Source organism: Trachypithecus francoisi, unplaced genomic scaffold (genome assembly GCF_009764315.1).
Source record: "Trachypithecus francoisi isolate TF-2019V2 unplaced genomic scaffold, Tfra_2.0 Lachesis_group18, whole genome shotgun sequence".
Lineage (NCBI taxonomy): Eukaryota > Metazoa > Chordata > Mammalia > Primates > Cercopithecidae > Trachypithecus > Trachypithecus francoisi.
In genome coordinates, this window is record NW_022681463.1 from 55890047 (window position 1) to 55914672 (window position 24626).

Below are 24626 nucleotides of genomic sequence, written 5' to 3' on the forward strand. Positions count from 1 at the left end.
TAGTAGTAGTAATTTTTTAAAATAATAATTTATGGTTTAGTCTGTAGAATTTTTTTCTGTAGTATATGTACTATTTTTCTTTCAACTCTGATATCTTTTTTTCCAGAGGAGACCACTTACCTAAGTATAAAAAGTACTATTTAAACTCCTCTCAGAACCTACCATTTGACTATAAAATTACCATCTTTTAAAAAATATTTATACAGTATATTTTATATTCTATAATACAAATTAAATTTTACACACTAACTTAATAAGACTCATGATTTCCTGAAGATTAATACATTTATTTCATGGGAATTTGAAGCATATTAATGTTTTTGGTGGTTAATAGAATTTTTGAAGGAATAAGTTTATTTTCAATGTTTTGAAACCACTAAAGTTATAGTGAACTTTGATCCATGTTAATCAACCTGGGAGTGTATTAGTCAGTTTAACCTGCCATAACAAAAACATCATAGACTGGCCTAAACAACAGCAATTGATTTTTCTCATAGTTCTGAAGGATGAAAGTCAAAGATCAGGTTGGCCACAAGGTTGGGTTCTGGTGAGGGTTCTCTTGCTGGCTTGCAGAGAGCTGTCTACCCACTGTGTCCTCACATGACAGACACAGCTAGGGTGTTTCTTCCTTCTTCTAGAGGGACTAGTTCCATCATGAGGGTCCATGCTCATGAACTCATCTCAGCCTAGTTATTTCTCAAAGGCACCATCTCCAAATACCATCGCACTGAGAATTAGGGTTTCAATAATTGAATTCAGTGGGAACACAATTCAGTTTATAGCCTTGAGTTTTATATTCAGGATTCATAAATAGAACAGTACAATAAATATTTGTAAATAACCAAGAAGTTAAAATTTTACTTTGAAATGGCTATTGTTTAATCCATAAGTATAAACACAAAGAAAGTAGCAATGAAAAAGAGTTATGTGAATCTATGGAAATTCCAATTAATTTTTAGTAATTATAATGCTTACATTTGCATATCATTTTACAATGTCAAAATGTTTTCTGATATATTGTCCTTTTATGCAAGTAAAGTGATAATCTTGCTTTAGACTTTAGATTTTTTCTTATTAATATTCACATTTTCAAAAGTCTGTTTCTTAGAATTATAATGTTTATGGTTACTTAAAATTCAAATAAATAAGTAGATAATTCCTCTGCTCTGAAGTTTTGCTTTCAGAGGTGACATTAATATAATGTGTCACATTAAAGGGCATTTTTCAGTTGCAATGAAAGTGGCCAAACAATCCTCTTACTGAAGAGCTCTCATGAATAAGCCTCTCTCACATGTAGGTGACAAAATGACCTGAATTTCTAGTTATGAAAAGAGACCTGCTCTTCATGACATACAGGTCAAAATGATAATTTTTATGTAAAAATACATTTTTTCATTCAAAGGTTTAGTCTCTGTCTCTTTCACAGATATATATTTTATTTGATGTATTTATACGGAAGCTTACTTTCTCCTTTAAGAGTACAAGACCATTTCCATTTCTTTATGTCTGAATAATCTAAATATTTACGGACAGAATGAAAATTGACAAATGAAAATAATCAACCCCAAACAATATTAAATTTCAGTGATAAGAAGCACATGTGAATTTTCTTCAGCTGCTCTTCAGAGATTCTATAAGCACATTCTTATCAACAAACACTTCATTCATATAAATTATTTTACATCAGTGAACCCATTGCCAAAATGATTGTGAGATGTTCTACGGCTTGAAACTTTAATGCTACCTCTGAAAAAAAAGGTCATTTTGGATTCTTTTTACTAAATTGTGATTCTGAAGAAACTAGGAAAAATGTAATCCAATTAAACAAATAAAATGTTTGGAGCATATGTTTAAAAGGCTCTTGTGTGGAAATATTCATGTAAAGAGAAGATTCAGCATATTTCTTCCATTATATTTTCTAAGAAGGATTAGAGAATATAAAGTAACTGGCTCATTTGAAAGTCATTCAGATTCTTAGAAAATACATGAATCACACAATTTAATTTACGAAGTCTGAAATGCTGTCATTCTTACACTTTATAGTGGATAATTTTTTTTTCTAGATATATAAAATACTTGGACAATATTCTGATGTAATATTTGAGCAGGAGTAAGAAGTCTAGTGATATAAGTTTACTAATTTTTAAAATTAAGTTATCTTTAATCTGCAGTGTTTTTAGATGATCTTCACATTCATTTGTGGGGCAGGAAGGAAGATTAACAATTATTAAGTTAATTGCCAACATGAGTGAAATGCTCTGATCCAAAGAGAAAAAGACTCCTTGCACCTAACACATTTATGTACAACAAAAACAAAAATTTCAAGATTATCAAAGTGATCTTTTATTTTAGAAGATGATATTTAAATTTAGAGATTATTTAATCATGTTCTGTATAATTAGAAAATTGAAAATCAAATAGAGAGTTTCTTGAATGAAATAATTATGAAGTTAATCGAAGTGACTTACATTGTCTTACCTCCCTAATCCCATTCCCTAGATACTCTTTGGTTTTGCCTGTCCTGTCTTCTAAAGGTACTTTTTTATATATATATATACTTTAAGTTCTAGGATACATGTGCACAACGTGCAGGTTTGTTACGTATGTATACATGTGCCATGTTGGTGTGCTGTACCCATTAACTCGTCATTTACATTAGGTATATCTCCTAATGCTATCCCTCCCCCCTCACTCCCCACAACAGCATCTGGTGTATGATGTTCTCCTTCCTGTGTCCAAGTGATCTAATTGTTCAATATCCACCTATGAGTGAGAACATGCAGTATTTGGTTTTCTGTTCTTGCAATAGTTTGCTGACAATGATGGTTTCTAGCTGCATCCATGTCCCTACAAAGGACACAAACTCATCCTCTTTTATGGCTTCATAGTATTCCATGGTGTATATGTGCCACATTTTCTTAATCCAGTCTGTCACTGATGAACATTTGGATTAATTCCAAGTCTTTGTTATTGTGAATAGTGCTGCAATAAACATACGTGTGCACGTGTCTTTATAGTAGCATGACTTACAATCCTTTTGGTATATCCCCAGTAATGGGATGGCTGGGTCATATGGTATTTCTAGTTCCAGACCCTTGAGGAATCGCCACACTGTTTTCCACAATGGTTGAACTAGTTTACAGTCCCACCAACAGTGTAAAAGTGTTCTTATTTCTCCACATCCTCTCCAGCACCTGTTGTTTCCTGATTTTTTAATGATTGCCATTCTAACTGGTGTGAGATGGTATCTCATTGTGGTTTTGATTTGCATTTCTCTGATGGCCAGTGATGATGAGCATCTTTTCATGTGTCTGTTGGCTGTATGAATGTCTTCTTTTGAGAAGTGTCTGTTCATATCCTTTGCCCACTTTTTGATGAAGTTGTTTGTTTTTTTCTTGTACATTTGATTGAGTTCTTTGTAGGTTCTGGATATTAGCCCTTTGTCAGATGAATAGATTGCAAAAGTTTTCTCCCACTCTGTAGGTTGCCTGTTCACTCTGATGGTAGTTTCTTTTGCTGTGCACAAGCTCTTTAGTTGAATTAGAGCCCATTTGTCAATTTTGGCTTTTGTTGCCATTGCTTTTGGTGTTTTAGACATGAAGTCCTTGCCCATGCCTATGTCCTGAATGGTATTACCTAGATTTTCTTCTAGGGTTTTTATGGTTTTAGGTCTAACGTTTAAGTCTCTAATCTATCTTGAATTAGTTTTTGTATAAGGAGTAAGGAAAGGATCCAGTTTCAGCTTTCTATTTATGGCTAGCCAATTTCCCCAGCACCATTTATGAAGTAGGGAATCCTTTCCCCATTTCTTGTTTTTGTCAGGTTTGTCAAAGATCAGATGGCTATAGATGTGTGGTATTATTTCTGAGGACTCTGTTCTGTTCCATTGGTCTATATCTCTGTTTTGGTACAAGTACCATGCTGTTTTGGTTACTGTAGCCTTGTAGTATAGTTTGAAGTCAGGTAGCGTGATGCCTCCCGCTTTGTTCTTTTGGCTTAGGATTGTCTTGGCAATGCGGGCTCTTTTTTGGTTCCATATGAACTTTAAAGCAGTTTTTTCCAATTCTGTGAAGAATGTCATTGGTAGCTTAATGGGGATGACATTGAATCTATAAATTACCTTGGGCAGTATGGCCATTTTCACAATATTGATTCTTCCTATCCATGAGCATGGTATGTTCTTCCATTTGTCTGTGTCCTCTTTTTTTCACTGAGCCATGGTTTGTAGTTCTCCTTGAAGAGGTCCTTTACATCCATTGTAAGTTGTATTCCTAGGTATTTTATTCTCTTTGAAGCTATTGTAAATGCGGGTTCATTCCTGATTTGGCTCTCTGTTACTGGTGTATAAGAATGCTTGTGACTTTTGCACATTGATTTTATCCTGAGACTTTGCTGAAATTGCTTATCAGCTTAAGGAGATTTTGGACTGAGACAATGGGGTTTTCTAAATATACACTCATGTCATCTGCAAACAGGGACAATTTGACTTCTTCTTTTCCTAACTGAATACCCTTGATTTCTTTCTCTTGCCTGATTGCCCTAGCCAGAACTTCCAACACTATGTTGAATAGGAGCGGTGAGATAGAGCATCCCTATCCCTATCTTGTGCCAGTTTTCAAAGAAGATGCTTCCAGTTTTTGCCCATTCAGTATGATATTGGCTGTGGGTTTGTCATAAAAAGCTCTTATTATTTTGAGATATGTTCCATCAATACCGAATTATTGAGAGTTTTTAACATGAAGGTCTGTTGAATTTTGTCAAAGGCCTTTTCTGCATCTATTGAGATAATCATGTGGTTTTGTCTTTGGTTCTGTTTATATGCTGGATTACGTTTATTGATTTGCGAATGTTGAACCAGCCTTGCATCCCAGGGATGAAGCCCACTTGGTCATGGTGGATAAGCTTTTTGATGTGCTGCTGGATTTGGTTTGCCAGTATTTTATTGAGGATTTTTGCATCAATGTTCATCAGGGATATTGGTCTAAAATTCTCTTTTTTTGTTGTATCTCTGGCAGGCTTTAGTATCAGGATGATGCTGGCCTCATAAAATGAGTTAGGGAGGATTCCCTCTTTTTCTACTGATAGTAATAGTTTCAGAAGGAATGGTACCAACTCCTCCTTGTACCTCTGGTAGAATTTGGCTGTGAATCTGTCTGTTCCTTGACATTTTTTGGTTGATAGGCTATTAATTATTGCCTCAATTTCAGAGCCTGCCATTGGTCTATTCAGGGATTCAACTTCTTCCTCGTTTAGTCTTGGGACAGTGTAAGTGTCCAGGAAATTATCCATTTCTTCTAGGTTTTCTAGTTTATTTGCGCAGAGGTATTTATAGTATTCTCTGATGGTAGTTTGTATTTCTGTGGGGTCGGTGGTGATATCCCCTTTATCATTTTTTATGGCATCTATTTGATTCTTTTCTCTTTTCTTCTGTATTAGTCTTGCTAGCGGTCTATCAACTTTGTTGATCTTTTCAGGAAACCAGCTCCTGAATTCATTGCGTATTGGGGGTTTTTTTGTGTCTCTATCTCCTTCAGTTCTGCTCTGATCTTAGTTATTACTTGCCTTCTGCTAGCTTTTGAATGTATTTGCTCTTGCTTCTGTAGTTCCTAAAGGTACTCTTTGCTCATATAAATTTTTTCTTAGAGTTCCTCCCAGACTTTGAAAGTCATGAAAAAAAAGTGCAATTCTTAAAGGTAACAATCAAATCTATGCAATTTTCTTGGCAATCACTGATCTGAAATACTCAAGAGTGTGACTAAGTTTGGATGGAAATTTCAGGGACCAAAGCACTGTCAAACTTATCGTCAGTATCTTTATGTGGCTTTCAATTTATATTTAAAACATGTTCAATTGTTTTTGCATAAAAACAAGGGTTATAGTGTCAAGATAATTGCAAACTGAATCAGAAGAACAGATTTTGCCACATTCTGATTATCAGAATTCTGAGTCTGACTGTGGAATGTGCTGCCTTACTGCCTCAAGGCATATTCTTACAGGCATATATCTGACCAGGGCATCTTACCTCTCAAGTGGCTTCCTGGTCTATCCCATGAGGATGGAGACACCTGCTTCACTAAATTGCTGTGAGTATTGAATGGGACAAGCTACATCTGCTTTCTCTGTCTTGCTTGAGAGTACAGATGTGTAATGGGAGGATATAAGGTCTACATACTATGGATTCCAGTACTGTAATATAATAAAACTATATGATGTATTTTAGAGGCCAAGTAATAATTGTAGATAGAAAGTGATCTTGTTACAATATAAATGATCCCAATTTAATTTCTGATTATCACAGAATAGAGGCACAGAGGGCATTCTTTTGTGCACAATAAATTGTCAATATCTTGAATTGCTTTTCAGAAGTACATGTGACTATAATTGAATATAATTAATGTGTAGGGATTCCCAAATCTGTAGTGCTTATCTGTCCAAATTGATCAACATCAAATAATATCAGCATGAAAATAAACCACGCTGAAATTTATGTGTGGAAGGTTGAATAAAGGCATGAATGATGGCTTTTGCAAGACAGTAACCAAAAACTTTTCATTCACTCCCTTCTTTGTTATCCCTGATCACCATTATCCTTACCATGAAGTCTGTAAGAAAAGAACAAAAAAACTAGAAAAAGTAAAAACAAAGAATCACCGTACTTGAAAGCTAACTATTCTCATTTGTAAAATACTTAAAATATTGATTTTCTGAATCCCACACTTTGAGTTATCATCCCCGAACTATTTGCCAGATGCTGAGTAAGATTTTTGAATGCATTATGTCATTTAATTTCCACGCATGTAGGCACTGGGACATTAAAAACTTTGGACAAAACTAAGAGGTAAAGCCAAGATTCCTCCAGCAAAGCATATTGTACCTCTGTATTACAACAGTAAACTCATGTAATCCACACATTATTGATTATGAAAGCTGATAATCTCAAAGGTGATAGTGCCTTTAAATGAAGTATAAAATTATCCTCTTTACTAATTGGAAAGCTTCAAAAATAAAAAATATCTGTGTGGTAAAAGAAAGTGAAAAAGAAAAGTCATTCAGAAAAATGTATTATTTTAACACTACCAAATCCTCCAGTTCTGAATCTTCAAATAGGTAGAATTCAACATATTTTTATCTTCTAAAGAATGTACACCCTTTTTTGACATTATTTCATAGTAATGTTCACCTGATCTAATAATATGAAATTGACAGGCTTATAATGAATTCTTATTTCCCCGAATCTCTCTTCTAGTAGTCATCAGTTAAGGCATTGGTTTAAAAATGTATTTTCTCCGCGAACTATTACAATTTTACAGGAAATTTTAGAGGACAATAAGTTTAAACCTTCAATTTCATGAGAAATCAATAAAATTTATATTATTGATCTGAGGAAACCTAAAATGCCACAACAGTGTTTGGATGTTTCAAAGAAAAATACTACCATACCAAGCCCATATTTCTTAGAAATGAAAGAGAAAGAAAAGTGGAAATCATCAAGGCCCAGTTCAGGTATCAGCAAGGTCAGAGATCATGAAATTCAAAGAAGTAGTGGAGCTTAATTTTCTATCAGCATTTCTCTAAAATAATTTTTGCTTTATAGACCATCTTCTTTGGTTAATTAAGTGACTGATCCTCTGGCTCACACCTTCATGTATTTCTTGGGCTTCCTCATTGAATGGAGGAAGTGAGACATTCTTTGACTTTCAGGAGATTTTCAGAATTTTAAGAGATTTTCAGGATGTCTAGCGCTCTTGAGCAACAATCTTTGGTCATTTGGCACAAGACTTCAGGGTTAGTGCCATATCCTTTTGGTCATTTTTTTTAAAGGAATTTCTAAGTGAAATTGATAACATCAGTTCACATTTTTCTGTATAAGTATTACTCCATCCCATTTTTGCCTTCTTCACATTCACCACTGAGTCTGTATCACTCACTGCTAGACACTGCTTCCTCTTCCTGCTCTGATCCCTCTTCTTCCCATTTAGTCAGCGTGTCAGAATTCCATTTTATGCCATTGATTGTCATTACATCCTCTTACTTAGGAACAGGGAAGACACTGCCTTTCTCCTTTGTGAGCTTCATACATCATTGTCCTTTAATGATATTTTCTTCCATTTCTCCAGTTGGTACAAATACTTTTCCTTCAAATGTCAGGAAACGTACAGTCTTTTTTGTGAAACCTGTTTGTCTTTTTAGTATTGTATTTCGATAGTCTTCCAGAATTATTTCTTCTGCTGATCTTGTTAAATTGTCATGTCATAATATTTTTTTAAAATCTCCCTATTTCCCTGTACAGTCCACCCCTCCCTCATCCTCCAGAGAGGAGACAGTACTTTGAGTTTCCTTCTCTTAAGAAGAACGAGGGATTACAAGGCAGAAAATAGAAATCCTTTATTAGCCTCTGAACTTACATTTCCAAAATTTTCTAGCTATTAAGGAGACTATGCAAGGTATATCTGAGGCAAACAACTTTGGGGCAAGGAATTTGTCTTTGAGGAAAAACCATAATGAGTAAAAAGAGAATAAGGATGGAGATGGGATTTGTGGGATGCTATGTGATGTTTCACTGATTGGATACCTGGGGGCATATTAGAAATGTGTAGTCTGAGAACAAAGGCATCTGTACATTACCTGCTGAACTAGAGACTCAGGGAAACAACTGGGTGAACGCTTGGGCTCTGTGATAGGGGGCTACTGACAGCTCGTATATCTCAATGAATAACTTCAGAAAACCGACCTTCTCCTGCCCCAACACACTCATAGCCTTGGATACACATGCTCCTATGATTTAATCACAACCCCAGGAAAACAGAAAACATTACAAAATGAAGTTTTACCTTCCTGGTGGAATCAGGGTTTAATATATAAATGCTACAATTATAATCACATTTATGTTTTTCCTTCCTGGTGGATTCAGGGTTTAATATACAAATGGTACAATTATAATTCTCTCTCTCTCTCTCTCTCTCTCTCTCTGATGAGCTATGAAGCTCTTGAAGGCTGAAGAGGCATACTAATTATTTTTGTGCTCTACTGTCTAATTTCATTCATTAAAAATGGTTGATGAATAAACAAATAATGAATGAATGCAGATTGTTATAACCTAGAAGGCAGAAATATTATCTAAACTTTAAGCTTCAAAGTCGGAATACAGAGGAATGTATTGAAGAAAAATTTTATGATAATAAAAAAGTTTATAATGATAAAAAGTTTATTATGATTATTAACAGTGATTTTTAGAACATGACATTTTATGGACTACATGCTTGGAAACACTTTAAGATGTTTTGCTTATAATTTATCTCTATTCTATAAGCCATTTCAGGAAAGTTATTCTTTTGAATACAGGGTCTATGTTAGTTCATCATTTGATTTCCAACACCATAATGAAATAAAGTGCCTGGGGTATTCTGAATCACCTTCCTGACAAAGCTTTAGAGGAATTGCTGATGAAGCTTATAAAAGACTAAAAATATTTGCATGTATAAAGAAGATTGAGAAATTTATAAAAATATATCTATTATAAATTATATTTTTAGAACAATAGCTTCGTCACTGAGCATTGATAGAAAGAATATTTTAATGTCTCATAAGTTAACTATGATTTTCTAAAACCTCAAACAGAGCAAAAGTTTTAGTAATATATTATTGCTCCTAGAAGTTCAGAAGGGTAATTATTAAAACATGTTTTAAACTTAAAATAGCTATAAGACTTCATATTTTAAGCAGTGTTATAAATTACAATCTGATATGCATTTTTTTGCTCTAAACTAAATGATCATCCTATGAGTGATGGAGGCTTTAACCAGCATAATCTGTAATATTTTTGAAATTGCCTTATAAGATTCCTACAGTGTGAAGTGCTTCTGTCCTTTAAGAATTGGGGCTCTACTGTGACTATCCAAGTCATCTTATTGTAACGTGGTCTCTTGTTAGGAGAAGTATTTAATTCTTTACTTATTTCTTTTATAGTCTCAGGTTATGTCTCAGATTAATGGGCCTAATTAAAGCAAAAAAAAAATAATAAATAGCAGCCCTATTTTGCTGATGCTCTACTCTTTCATACCTTTAGGACTAATCATTCTTATTCTATTATCCTACTTGTTCACTCTTAATTATGTTAGTAAAAATTATTTATAAAAATCCAAAAGGTATTTCTAGTGACATTGAAAAGTTCTTAAAAGTTTTCTTCCTGGATAGATTACCTTAGACAAGAGATAAACTGAGTGCAACATGAATTAAATTAAGTGAAATAAATTTTATTGGAAACCACCGTTGATGGCAGAGATATTTTCCTTGAACTGATGAGTGATAGACACAATCGGATGCTAGGAAAAATATAATGGGTTATTTTTTATTACAGTCAAAATGTATCAAATATCTGCTCCTTACTTACAATTCTGTAATGCTCTATCAGAGTGATGAAAGAAATCACAGATGCAGCCCACAGTTTCAAACTGTTTACTTTGTGGTGACGATGTTAATATAAAACATCAGAGAGGAATGTAAGGTAGAACATAATTAACCAGTAAATTACCTGATACAGACAATATAAATATTGGTTGAGAAGATTTAAATCAATTCAATGAAACTGTAGACAAGATGAGATTTGAGGCAAGCTTTGGAAGATAGATGGGATTAGAATAGACAAATGGAAAGGAAAGGACATTGTAGGTGAGGCTGATGAAAAGATCAAGAGCCGTAGGTCTGGTAAGAGAATGCTGATTTAAGATACAATGTGGTAAAGAGATCAGCTTAACATGTGGGAGAGTGTGGTGAAATTAAGGAAGACTTTCAAAACCATGCAAAGTATTGACTTAAAGAGCTAACAACCATAAAATGCTAACTATTTCTAAATAATTGAATGGCCTACTGGTAATAGTGACAGTGTTGATAAAGTTGCTAATAATACTTTGTACTATGGCTTATGCTAATAACATATGTAAAAACATAGGACTATGCTTGGCACATAGTACAAAGTCTTATGGTACTGTGTGCCAAGCATAGTCCTATGTTTTTACATATGTCATCCCACATTAATCCTCACAAAACTTTGTAATAATATTTCACACCAATTTTACAACTGATGAAACAGAAATTGTTTTAGGTCATATAAACTGTAAGAGTCATAATGAGGAATTCAACTCAGATGTGTCCTAACAAATATACGTAAATATTAGGTAAACTTTTTACTGAAAATACAGACAACATTAAGTAGGAGGTAATTTATCAGAGTGCACAAGAAAAATTAGACTAAATTTCTAAAAAACTTTTATTCGAGTAAAATAAGATGTTTTAAAAATCACACATGAAGAAATTGTGGCTTTTAAAAGGTCTGTATTTCGTTGTTATAAATCAATGTCTCTCAAAATGGAATCTATCCACTGTTCACAAATTCATAAACTTGGTTTGCTCATTATATATATATATAAATATAATTTATAGAATATAGATGTACCCCATGCTAGTTCCTGGACTCTCTTCCCAGAAAGATCCATGATTCTCAGATTGGTGTAAATTTTACTATCATGCTTTTACATTTTAAAAATAAATTAATGTAATTTAATATATATGAAATTGCATTGTAAATTTAAACTACTCTACTGTATATATAATTTTATAATTTGATTTTTAGACTTAACATTGTGTTTTTGAGGTTTTAAATGTAGATAAATGTACATCTGATTAATTTTTATTGCTTTTTAATATTCAATTTATAATAAAAACAAGGCTTATTTATCCATTCTTCTACTGAGATAGCTGGGAACAGTTTTGGCATTTTTTTAGTCCATTTATTAGAGTTTCTCAATTATATGCTTTCTGGTGAAATTGCTGAATTCAGGGATACACACATACAATTTTATTAGGCAATAAAAAATTATGTGTAAGAATTTCTGTTTATCCTCAGTTATAATAAAAGTAATTGTGCAAATTGAAAATATTTGCCACTATGGATATGAAATAGTATATCACTGTTATTTATTAGCTATCCAAATGAGAAAACTGTGAAAATAATTCCCTGTGTTTACTGGCCATTTCAGTTTCTGATTCCTTAAATTGCTTGTTTTCTGTAGGGATGTTTATTCTTAATTTGGTTATTGTTTTGGTAGAGTTTATTATATATTTTGATTTTTTAAAAACCTATTGAAAATATAATCTGTGATTTGCCTTTTCCTTTTGTAAGGTTGCCAGCACTAATTATGTTAAATAAATTTGTAATGCAAGATACAGTAGACAGGAAAATCATCATTTATTCAGTAAATTTTTAAGGGCCAAACAGTATACTAGTTATTTTGGGATGTGTTGTTTCAATGTAACTTTATATTCAACCTCCAAGCTATGCATTACTACCTCAACTTTGCTGAGTGCCCTGAGGTTCAGAGACACTAAGTAGCTTGTCAAGGGATTTGGCTCTATGAAGAAGAGGAGGAAAATTCCAAGCTAGTTTTATTTGGCTCTATAACCCATGTTTTTTTTTTTTTAAGCAATATAAATAATAGTTACACTTTCACCTCTTCAACACTCATTCACATAGATTTGTTAACTTGAGTCCCATTAAATTGCAGTGATAACAAGAATATGTATTACTAACACTGTTTGATCATTAAATTAGAAGATGGGGTGAGAAATAATTTGTCTAAAGTTACTAGCAAAAGTACAATTCAATTTAGCCTTTGGATCCAGTGCTTCTTTCATTGACCTTCCCAGAAGCTTAAAATGCACTAATAGGTTGACATAAATTGGCATCAGTGATACATATGCTCATGACTAGTAAAGATAATATTTTTTAAAATTAACCTTTTAATGTGTTGTGGGAAGTCAGAGACCCTGAATGGAGGGACTGGCTGAAGCCATGGCAGAAGAATATAAATTGTGAAGATTTCATGGACATTTATTAGTTCCCCAAATTAATACTTTTATAATTTCTTATTCCTGTCTTTAATGCAATCTCTGAACATAAATTGTGAAGATTTCATGGACACTTATCACTTTCCCAATCAATACCCTTGTGATTTCCTATGCCTGTCTTTAATCTCTTAATCCCGTCATCTTCATAATCTGAGGAGGATGTATGTCGCCTGTGATGATTGTGTTAACTGCACAAATTGTTTGTAGAGCATGTGTGTTTGAACAATATGAAATCTGGGCACCTTGGAAAAAGAACAGGATAACAGCAATCTTCTGGGAACAAGGGAGATAACCTTAAACTTTGACTGCTAGGGAGCTGGGCAGAACAAAGACATATTCTCTTCTTTCAAAAGCAAACAGGAGAAATATCGCTGAATTCTTTTTCTCAGCAGGGAACATCCCTGAGAAAGAGAATGGCCCCTGAGGGTAGGCCTCTGAAATGGCTCCTTTGGGAGTGGGTCTCTTTTATGGTCGAAGGCAAAGGGCTGAAATAAGCCCTGGTCTCCTGTAGCACTCCCAGGCTTATTAGGACGAGGAAATTCCCGCCTAATAAATTTTGGTCAGACTGGTTGTCTGCTCTCAAACCCTGTCTCCTGATAAGATGTTATCAATGACAATGCGTGCCCGAAACTTCATTAGCAATTTTAATTTTGCCCAGTCCTGTGGTCCTGTGATCTCATCCTGCCTCCATTTGCTTTGTGATGTTTTACTACCTTGCAAAGCATGTGTTCTCTATGACCCACACCCTATTTGTACACTCCCTCCCCTTTTGAAAATCACTAATAAAATTTTGCTGGTTTTACGGCTCAAGGAGCATCATGGAACCTGCCTACATGTGATGTCTCCCCCAGACACCCAGCTTTAAAATTTCTCTCTTTTGTACTTTTTCCCTTTATTTCTAAGACCAGCTGATGTCTAAAGAAATAGAAAAGAACCCATGTTGAATATCAGGGGTGAGGTTTCCCCCGATAAATGCATAAAATTAAGCTTCTAATGCATAACATACGCTGTGTGAGTATAGATTACATCAATCTTAATACTAATACATTTGTATTTACTTTACTAATGTGTTTCCTTCATTGACCTCAGTCATCCATTGACCTTAGTTTTATATATTTTAAGATATTTACTTCATTTAATATCAAAAAGATAAAGAAAATATAGCGAATATTTATTTTAAAATTAAATTTTAAAATTATTTAAAATTACTTTTTTGAACAAGATACTTTTATATTAAAGGAGAAAGACTTATAAATCCAGAGTTTGGATAATAAAATATAAAAAGAATCAAATAAAACAAGGAAAAAATTTTATGTGGCCAGAGAAAAGAGTTGGAAATTCCTCATGTAAACCATTCTCATAGTGTTGATAAAATCCATGGCTCAAATAACTTATGTGCTTTTTCTTTTATAAAGTCGGTTGATGGAGGATTAAGAATTTAGTCACGCATTTTTAAATGATCTTTTAAAACACATTGGTTTTATTTTCTATCCAATTCAATTTCAAACAGATTCTTGTATATTTCTAGAACAATGAAAAACACTAATATAACATTTAGTACTTTTACTAATTAGTTTTATAAAATAATTCTGAATGGCAAGTTACCCACTCATCAGACCTGCTACTCCACTTTTCAAGATCTCCTAGAAACAGTGGAAATTCAGAAGATATACATATATATATATAATATACACACACACAAAGATTGAGCTTTAAATGGATACACTATATATAAAGTCAATAAAAAATAAAATGACTACCCTTTATTGTTTGGCACCAAGTATGTTTCTAGTACTATACTAATAGATGTGTTATCTCATTTAAACTTTACAACCACTCCCACCAAGGGAGGTAATAATATTCCAATCTTGCAGAGCAACATAGGGAGCAACATAAAACTTATGTAATTACACTATGGAAAACAACTAAAAGTTGAGTTAGGATTAAAATCCGAGCCTGTCTTTTTTTTCCAGTAAACTATACCAGCTCAGGCTACAAACTCCATTCACCTTATGCCTAATAATTGGCATATTTTTTGTAATAAATGAATATGGGTTCCTCTCATTTCCATATGTAGCTTCCCAGCATTTCCCATGTGTGTAAATCTTTAAGATCTCCCACAGCTGAAACACCATTTTTCTCCCTCTGTTTATTTCTTCTTCACTCCAGCTTCTTGGTCAATCCAAAGTTGTAATTATGTTGGTTCTTACATTCCATAAAATTATCCTGGCTATGATTGTTAGCTACTTATCCTATTTCCCATGTGATACTCACAAATGCAGATCCGAAGAGACTGAGAATGATGTGTTTGCTCTCAGGGAAAGAAAGGTTGGGCTTAATTGCTTTGTATCCCCTTGGGGTCAAACACATCTGGTTGCTCAGTATTCTACTTCTTCTCCTTGGTTTACTCTAAACTAAGGTTCTAATTAATTTAATAAGTTCAAATATTCAAGGTTATTTTTATATTATTCATAATATATTTTGTGTGCATTTTCTAATTCTTCATGTGCTTCTGCCATTCACAATGTTTTGGGATTACTTTATTTTGATGCTCCTGAAATATGCGCAAAATATGGTAAATGCAATAGATGGCTCTAATTGTAAATCTTTCACTTACATTTTAAAAATAATGCTTAGTTTTAAATATATCTAATTTCACTAACGTCTTTACTTTTTAGAAGATGCCTACATAGAGATAAGGAGAAATCTGTTATAAGTTTGGTAAAAATATATCCTTTTCCACACAATATTTTCCACACATTAGATTTAGAAATTAACACATTGCTGGCAAAGAATTTTAATTGGTAGTACAGTTATCTGTTTCTGAGCATATCCTTCTTCTTTCTAACCGTTAGATTAAAAATCACTAAATATTTTTACTTCATGTTCACCACAGCCTGAAATTCCATGATTACTTTTTTTTTTTTTTTTTTTTTTTTTGACAGAGTCTCGCTCTGTCGCCCAGGCTGGAGTGCAGTGGCGCAATCTCGGCTCACTGCAAGCTCCGCCTCCCGGGTTCATGCCATTCTCCTGCCTCAGCCTCCTGAGTAGCTGGGACTACAGGCGCCCGCCACCGTGCCCAGCTATTTTTTTTTTTTTTTTTTGTATTTTTAGTAGAGACGGGGTTTCACTGTGGTCTCGATCTCCTGACCTTGTGATCCATCCACCTCGGCCTCCCAAAGTGCTGGGATTACAGGCGTGAGCCACCGCGCCCGGCCTCCGTGATTACTTTGAAGGTGTGGAAGAGGCAATTTCAAGAAGTGGTGTTCTGACCAAACTTCATTGTCATTCAGTTTCCTCAAGTTTGAAGGCATGTTTCATCTCCAGTGATTTAAAGCTATTGGATTTGATTTATATTTTTAAGATGGGCTTTGGAGAGTTTTGTTGTCAAACGCTGAAGAAAAATTGAACCCACCAGAATTTGAAAATCAACAGTAGACCTAATAAGATTCTTCAATGCCTCCCAACAGCCTTCGATACAAAATCCCAACTCCTTCCTATGGTGAGAAAGCCCTCCCTTTATGACTCAGTAACACTCAGTTCCTCTTACCCGGAACAAAGCCATTGTCCTAGCCATACACGATGATTATGGTTCCCAAGTGCACAGGTTCTCTCTGACTTGTGTACCTCTGCAGGCTTTACTTTTACCCACAGTGCATTCTTTCTTCAATTGGCTTTCTCCCATCAACACCTCCACACCACTGAGTAAATTAACTAACTAAACCACCCTGTGTGCTTGAATAATGCAACAAGAAGGGGCCTGAAAACACCATCTAAAAATCAAGCTATGGAAACAAGTGTAACTATTTTTGAATGTCAAAATGGAACTTCTTTCTTTCCAGAGACCTATGTGATCACTGGGCACCATCTCATGTATGCCTCATGCTGACTTTTTAACCTTGAGTCTGAAATTTATATTATGAATTATAATTAGTACTTATTGTGCATGAGGTTTAGGACCGCAGGAAGTCTTATATTAAGAACACTGAAAAGAAGCCCCAAATAAAAAGTTTAAAAGCGCCAAATGGGAACATGCCAACTAGTTTTAAGAAGGACATAAAGTTATCTTATTTAGATTATCTTCCTACCCCCAAATCAATACGTACAAAAAAAAAAAATTATGAGTTAAAAAAACTTTCTTTGTTTCATCTTGGTTGAGGAGTGAATAGATGATTGGTAATACCAATTAGACAGTCATAGCTAACACTTTCATGATTTAGTCCAAATAAGAGAGTATAGAATTCAAGAAATAGTGATAGTACTGAAAATGGAGAGAGGAAAAAAAAGATTTATATTGCAAAATTTGAACACTTTACTGATGAATCGATTTGAGGGAGGTACAGATAAAGAAAACACAGATGACTCGCACATTTATTGTTTCAGCATTAGGGTGAAGGCAGTGTCATTTCCTAAGATGTAAAAGACTGAGGTGAAAATTAGGAATTGAGAAGAGAAGAGATTGCAAAAACTGAGAGTGAGTTCACTCACTGTGAATAATGAATATTTCAAAAAGCATTAGGGAAAAAAATCATAAACTGCATCACCGTTCTATAATGCTTTTTGAGAGCAGTGCAAATTATCAGAAATATTACTACTGCAGAAATTCACCTCAATAGATACCATGAGTTAAATTTCCCTACAAGTTCCAGGTACCCATTGTTATGGCAGGAAATTATTTAATTAATATTTGCTAAACTAGTTTTAACATAATTGTTGTACTTCATATATGAATGTCCATTTCTGGGAAAAATAATACAACTGATTTGGATCTAGTAATTATAAAATATAGCTATGAAAAATATCTATTAGCAAAAGTCTGTAGGGGTTTTGCCTGTAAGGATTTTGGCAAATTGCTCCCAATAGTGCTTTGAGTAATGCCTTTATGTCTTCACAAAGCAGGATGTTAGAGAGCAGTAGTAGTCACTGGTAAAATTGAGTTGAGAAATTGTCAAAAATATGGAGCAGCTCATAAAACAGAATCTTCCAATCAAAGTGACATATAGTATTTGAAACTTTAAAATTTCAACAAAAGTGAAGATTATGTACAAAGATTTTTACATTTTATTCTTATTTGACAGAGCAAAAGATTTATTTTAATGCTCAGTGTAAACAGTGGGGACATGTAAAAACATAATCAGTTCCAATGTCTTTAAAAGGCAGACTAATTAGGGCTCAGAAATGGGTCTGTGCAACAGAAAATATGTACCCATAAAGTGCATAAATAGATTTTTCATTGATGACAAAGAAAGTCATAGGAGTATCTTTGGAGTATTCTCTGCTAACCTGCCCAGTGAATCCATTTGTTACCTCCCGAATCCACTCATCACCTGTTCTTTTTGATAGATATTGCAGCAATTGCTATCCACATGCTCAAAACTTGAAGAAAATACATAAAAATTATATGTCAATCTTATTGTAAGTGTATCTATAAAAATGAAACATATGGTGGGTGCTCCTCTGCTTCAAAAAGAATCACTTCTTATAAAACCATCAACTGAGGCACTAGTTGTTTGTGAATTTTGTTTTGTTTTCTTCAGATCAGTCAGTCAGATTCACCAGAACTTAATGTGTCACCCTACATTTGGAAAGGAAATTCTCCATGTAATAGGGAAAAAGGTATGTTTTCTAGGATTTGGTTCACTTGTGAAATTCAAGTCATTTTTGCAAAAGCTATAGAAAACTCCTCTCCTTTTTCTAGGTAGAATCATTATAGATGTTGAATATGTATTTGTTGTACAAATGAGTGAATGATCAAATGGATGCAAGACAGGGCTTTCTGCTTCTGGTGAAGCCTTATCTATGTCTTTGTCTCAAAACATCATCCTGCAATCCTATTAAAATAAAGATAGGTTTTGACATTCCTCTGGCTCAAAACCCTAAAATAGCCTCCCAGCTTACCCTGAGTAAAATCCAGTCATTAATTACCCTGATTTACAAGGCTTGATAAGACTGAGACCTCATTTCCCCCTTTGACTTCATTTCCTTCTATCCTACCACTGCTCACTTTGCTCCAGCCCCACCCCTCCCTCCTTCCTCATAACCAACCCATAGCGTATGCTCCAGATGAAGGCTTTGCACCCTGTCTTGCTCTTCACCCAGTGTCAACATGCCACACTCCATTGCAAACTGCAAAATATTTACTAAAATGTAACTTTTTCAGTGAAACATTTCCTGATTATTTTATTTTAAAAGCATATCTTCTAATACTCCTTGTCTCATTCTCTGCTTTATTTTTCTCTGCCTTATTTATTGCCATTTGACATTCCACAAATTTACCTTTCCTTTCTAATTAATTTTGCCATAATTTACAATCTAAATGTATGCACAATCTAAGAGGATACGGTTTTCTGTGTATTCTATGGACCCTCTGCTTATAAAAGTAGCACATAGTAGGCATGCAATAAATATATTTGAATGAGTAAATGAATCAAGGCAACTCTCTTGACAACTGTGAGTACTTGTACAGTTCTTTTAGCAAATTAACCCCAGAAACATATCGTTGTTTTGTTTAAAGCAATGAATATTTTGCAAAAACATTGTTACCAGGGAGATTCTCTCCAGACACTCTTCGATTTCAGCCAAATAAACCAGTAAACTAAATCATGGGTAGAAGAGTCAATGGTCAAATATATCCCACAGCCACTAATGATGTTTATTAAAGGCTTGTGCATACACTCTAAAATTATTCAGTCGTTGGTCAAGGAAAACTTTCATTATCCTCAAACTGAAAAATAGTCATCATAAAGCTGTCCACAACTACTATGCAGTGGGCTTTTCTATATATAGTAATCTCGCTCCCATTTTGGGTCTTATCACATAGTTATCTACATTCCTTTCCTCTGAAATGATAAAAGGAAACTCACGTGAAATTGGGATTGCTGTTTACTTTGCAGTGGATGTTTTGATTGCTATTACCTTCTACACTGAATGGAAAAATGGTGGTATTAAAGGATATATAATGACCTGTTAGCACGGCATGACTAAGAATAAATAAGTAAAAATATCTTGAAATAAGAGGTTCTTTTTCATGTTATAATATCTCACTCATGGTGAGCCATCTTTCCAGTTAACGCGAAGTATGCCCTACAGGTGACCCAGTGATGAAATGTCTTTACATTCTTTTCAAAACTTGTCAGGAAAATGGATTAACAAAAAGATGAGTGACACTTATAAATTAATTTGGTTAACTTCCAAGCATACCAAATTAAATAAGCTTTTGCCTACCTTGATTTATAAGTGATTACTTGGTCTTTATCACAGCCAAAAAGATAATTTTTATTGCAAAATAGCCTTCATAAAATTCCTATGAAAGACAGAATTTCTTTTATTTCCTAAGTCTTCTAGTTTTCTGGAAGTTATTAGTTATATTAGCTTTAAAGTTTCCTTGTATGTTCATTGGACTCAGATCCAACAGAAATCAACCAATGTTCCAAAGAATTTGGAGCTTCAGTTAAGATAAAATTAGTGAGTCTTTTACTCTTTGCCATTATCTAACCTAATAAAAAGATGTTACTTAATCAATCACCTGATTCATTCCAGAAATATTTATTATGCACCATTAGCTAGATATTATTTCATGTTTCTCTTCATTCAAGACCTTAATCTCTACATGCCAAAACAGCCAAAATAACACAGATCACTGAAAAGTTCATAGAAACATGAATAGACTGTGGTAAAAGCTCAGAAGATGCTCTGACTCTCATGAGCTGGGAGAGAACAAAAGGTTTTGCTGAGAAGATGAGTATGACAATCAGTTCTTCTAGAGAATAACTGGTCTAACTCAAATTCACAAAGGAAAAAAAGTCCTGATAGCCCCTTATTCCTATAGAGTGGAGATTTTTTTTTTTTTTTGGATGATACTATATGAGAAATAAGACAGGATATTTCAATAGAATCCTGGACAAGCGGATGCCAGGGAGAAAAGCAAATGGCATGTGTGGACATAAGTAGGGGTGTGTGTGTGTGTGTGTGTGTGTACAGGTGTGCTAGTCACCACTGGACAATGAGAGAGTTACTATTGTACTAGCAATAGAATACTGTGATGGTCCTGGCCGGGTCCTCCAGATTCTGTGCCTTCTTTGTCTTAGAAACAACCAAAAGTGCATGCCTACAGATTGGTTATTGCTGCCCAGTTGCAATGTGACTGGGCATTGCTCATTAAATATAGAACATGTGCACAGTGGTGCTAAGTGACATAGGAAAGGAAACTACCAGGTAGATAGATAATATTAGATCCAGAAAATGTGGCTTGGTTAGTGCAGTTTTTCAGCCATAAAAGGTGATAGTTTCAAAATAACATGGCTACAACTCACTTATTCACAATTTACCCCAACCAAAGCATCATTGCCACCAATCCAATTACTTCCCCTAGGATTTGATTGATAAGACTGGAGAACCTACCCGCCCTAAACATTTCTTAGTCCGATGCTTTGCCAAAAATATCTCTTGAGCTCATCTCACTAACTCTAACTTGCATGTTTATTTTAGGAATAAAAACACATGAGTGTTCATTTTCGTGAAGCCTCGAAGCCTGTCCTCTGCATCTTCACAGCAATATAAACAAAGATGAACATATTTGTCTGCATAACTATGAAAAGGGTGAGTTAATAACGCTGTCTGAAACTTTGCATATAACACTCCTTAAAGTATTTTTAAAAAGGTAAAAAGAAATACATATTTTTGACTAGAGAAACATGAAAGGGGATGAAGTATGTAGTATAAAATATTATTGATAATTGATAAAAAATTATTGATAATCACTGAAGATCTCTACCATTTAGAGTTACAAATTTCTATGATAAATGCAGTTGTATGACAGTATTGTTAAATTATTAGGCAATATATGGGGGAAGAAGTATTTATGTTTTACATCCTTGATGGTGATTCAAGAGAGACAAAAACAACAGAAATGGCAAATGGTTTCATCTTGAATCATGATACCTATCTTTGGTAGCTGCCCAGAATACTGTGCTAAGAAAGATTTCAATATTATGCCCCAAATCAGTAGAAAAGTATAAAACAACTCTTGACCATGACAGTGGAGAGGGTTAAGGTGAAACGTGTTAAATATTTGATTCCCATTTCACCAAGAAAAATGATAATCATTTTAACATGGAAAAAAAAAAGCAGAAATAGGCAAAGAATGAATAACTCTTTTTTTTTTTTTTTAGAAAAGACTAGCGTTTGTCCCAAGACCTAATGGCTTATTTTGCTAATATCTGGCAGCTTTGTTCTGACTTGGCAGGATGGCAGGATATCATATTAATGGAGACAAAACAGGACTTAACATCTTGGATAATTGGAAGAAAAAAGAAATTAATTAGATGATTGTTTGAAGCTCATTAGATTTTGAACCTGTTTGTTTTTACATTTTTGGCAGTCTAAGTAATACTTCAGATGATTGCAAGTTCAAATGACAAAAAATAAAAAATTCACAAAAATTTCAAGTTATAAAACGATATATTTTTTGCATTATTTTTCTACCTGAAAATAGATGACTCTTACTAGATATTATTGAATGTGTTTCTACTTGTTTCAAACCTAGATAAGAATTTTTACAGAAAAAAAATTAAACTATTTACAAATATTTCTCTATCACAAAACTATCTTCACGAGCTATATTCTCTTATTTGTCTCGGCACAGTGGTATTAGCTGGTTCCTTGTCACCTCTTTGACCTCTAAATTTTGGAGTTCATTCCTTAGATCTCTTTATATTTATTTATACCTAATTCCTTGGTTATATGTTGGCTTGATATCCCAATTATATACTGCCAAGAACATATCTTCAGTCAAGAACTTCCTCCTGAACCCCAGTTTTCAACTGCCTACTCAATACATCCAATTGAATGACTAACAAGAACTGAACATGTCTATAACCAATATCTTAATCTTTCCCTCACAATATGCTCAGTCTTACCCAGTTTAATCATGGCACCTCTATCCTTCCAAGTGCTCAGACAGAGCCTTCAGCACTTCCTTTGTGTTCTCTGTTTCCTTTCCATCAACCCTCCAATGCCTTAGCACATCCTATGGGCTCTGCCTTCAAAATGTATCCAGAATGCACTCAATGCTTATTATTTCCATCACCAACACCTTGTTCGAGGCCACCCTCATCTTATGTCCAGTTTATTAATGAACTTCCCAGTTACTTTTCCTATTTCTATCCCTACTTTTCAGTGTCCATAATTCTCAACACAGGAACTGTATTAGTTTCCTGTTGCAGCTGAAACCATGATCATAAAATACGTGGCTTAAGACAGTAACTACTTATGATCTCGTGATTTTCATAAGTCAGAAGTCCAGCACAATATGGCTCAGTTGGTTCTCCATTTCGGTCAAAATCAAGGTGTCAGCAGAATTGTATTGCTTTTGGAGACTCTAGGGGAAAACAGAGTCCAAGGTCATCCAGGTTGATGGTAGAATTCAGTTTCATGCAGTAGAAGTCTGAGATTCCCAGTCATCTTGCTGGCTTTCAGTTGGATATGTCTAAAAGTTTCCCACCTTATTTGGCTTATCCCTCCTTCTTTGATAATCAAAGTCAACAAGGGAGAGTGGTATTTTTCTCACACTTTTTATCCTTCCTCTGCCTCCTTCTTCTGCCACATATCTCTGACTGACCCCAGGAGAAAAAATGTCTTTACTGTTAAGGACTGAAGTGATTAAAATTGATCTATCTAGATAATCCATGATCTCACTATCTCAAGGCCTGTTAGCTTTACAAAGTCTCTTCACAGCAGTACCTAGATTCATGTTTTATTGACTAACCAAGGGAAGAGAATCTCGGGGAACATCTTCAGAATTCTGCCTACTACAGTAGCCAAAGGATCCTGTTACAATATAATCTAGACTATGCTTTTCCTTTGCTCCATAGTATATAACGATATTGCACTTCATTCAATGTAAGAGCCAGTTTTTAAGAATGTTTTACAAAGGCCTATGCAATCTCTTCTTCTTTTTTTTTTTTTTTTTGAGACAGAGTCTCATCCTGTCACCCAGGCTGGAGTGCAGTGGCTCAGTTTTGGTTCACAGCAACCTCTGTCTCCCAGGCTCAAGCAATTCTCCTGCCTTGGCCTCCCGAATAGCTGAGATTACACGCCTTCAACACCACACTCACATAATTGTATTTTTAGTAGAGATGGTGTATCACCATGTTGGCCAGGGTAGTCTCGAACTCCTGACCTCAGATAATCCTCCTGCTTTGGCCTCCCAAAGTGCTGGGATTATAGTTGTGAGCCACTGTGCCTGGCCAAGAAGACATTTTTAAAATACTTTACTCTTTTTGAAAACCTTTCAATACATTGAGTAAGGATTCTTTTCTCTATGATTTTAAGAGTACACTAAATTTTTAAAATTTAATTTGCTTAAACTTGTGTTTTTTAATCTCAGCACTATTTACATTTTAGGCAGAATAATTCTTTGTTGTAGAGGGGTGTTCTGTGTTATAAGATGTTTAATACATCTCTGGCTTCTACTCACTAGCTGCATTCACACTATATAGTCATGATAACCAAAATGTCTCCAGACATTGCCAAATATCTCCTGGGTGTGAACATTTTCACAAAATGTTAAAATAAGAATGGCTATGACACTACAGGCACAAAGGTACTAATGCCCTTAAACATTTTATTTCAGGAGTTTCAGAATTTCTTTTTTCATACATTTTGTATAAATTTTACTTGGGAAAGATAAAACTGAAATGACAGCAGATTCTATATTAACAAAT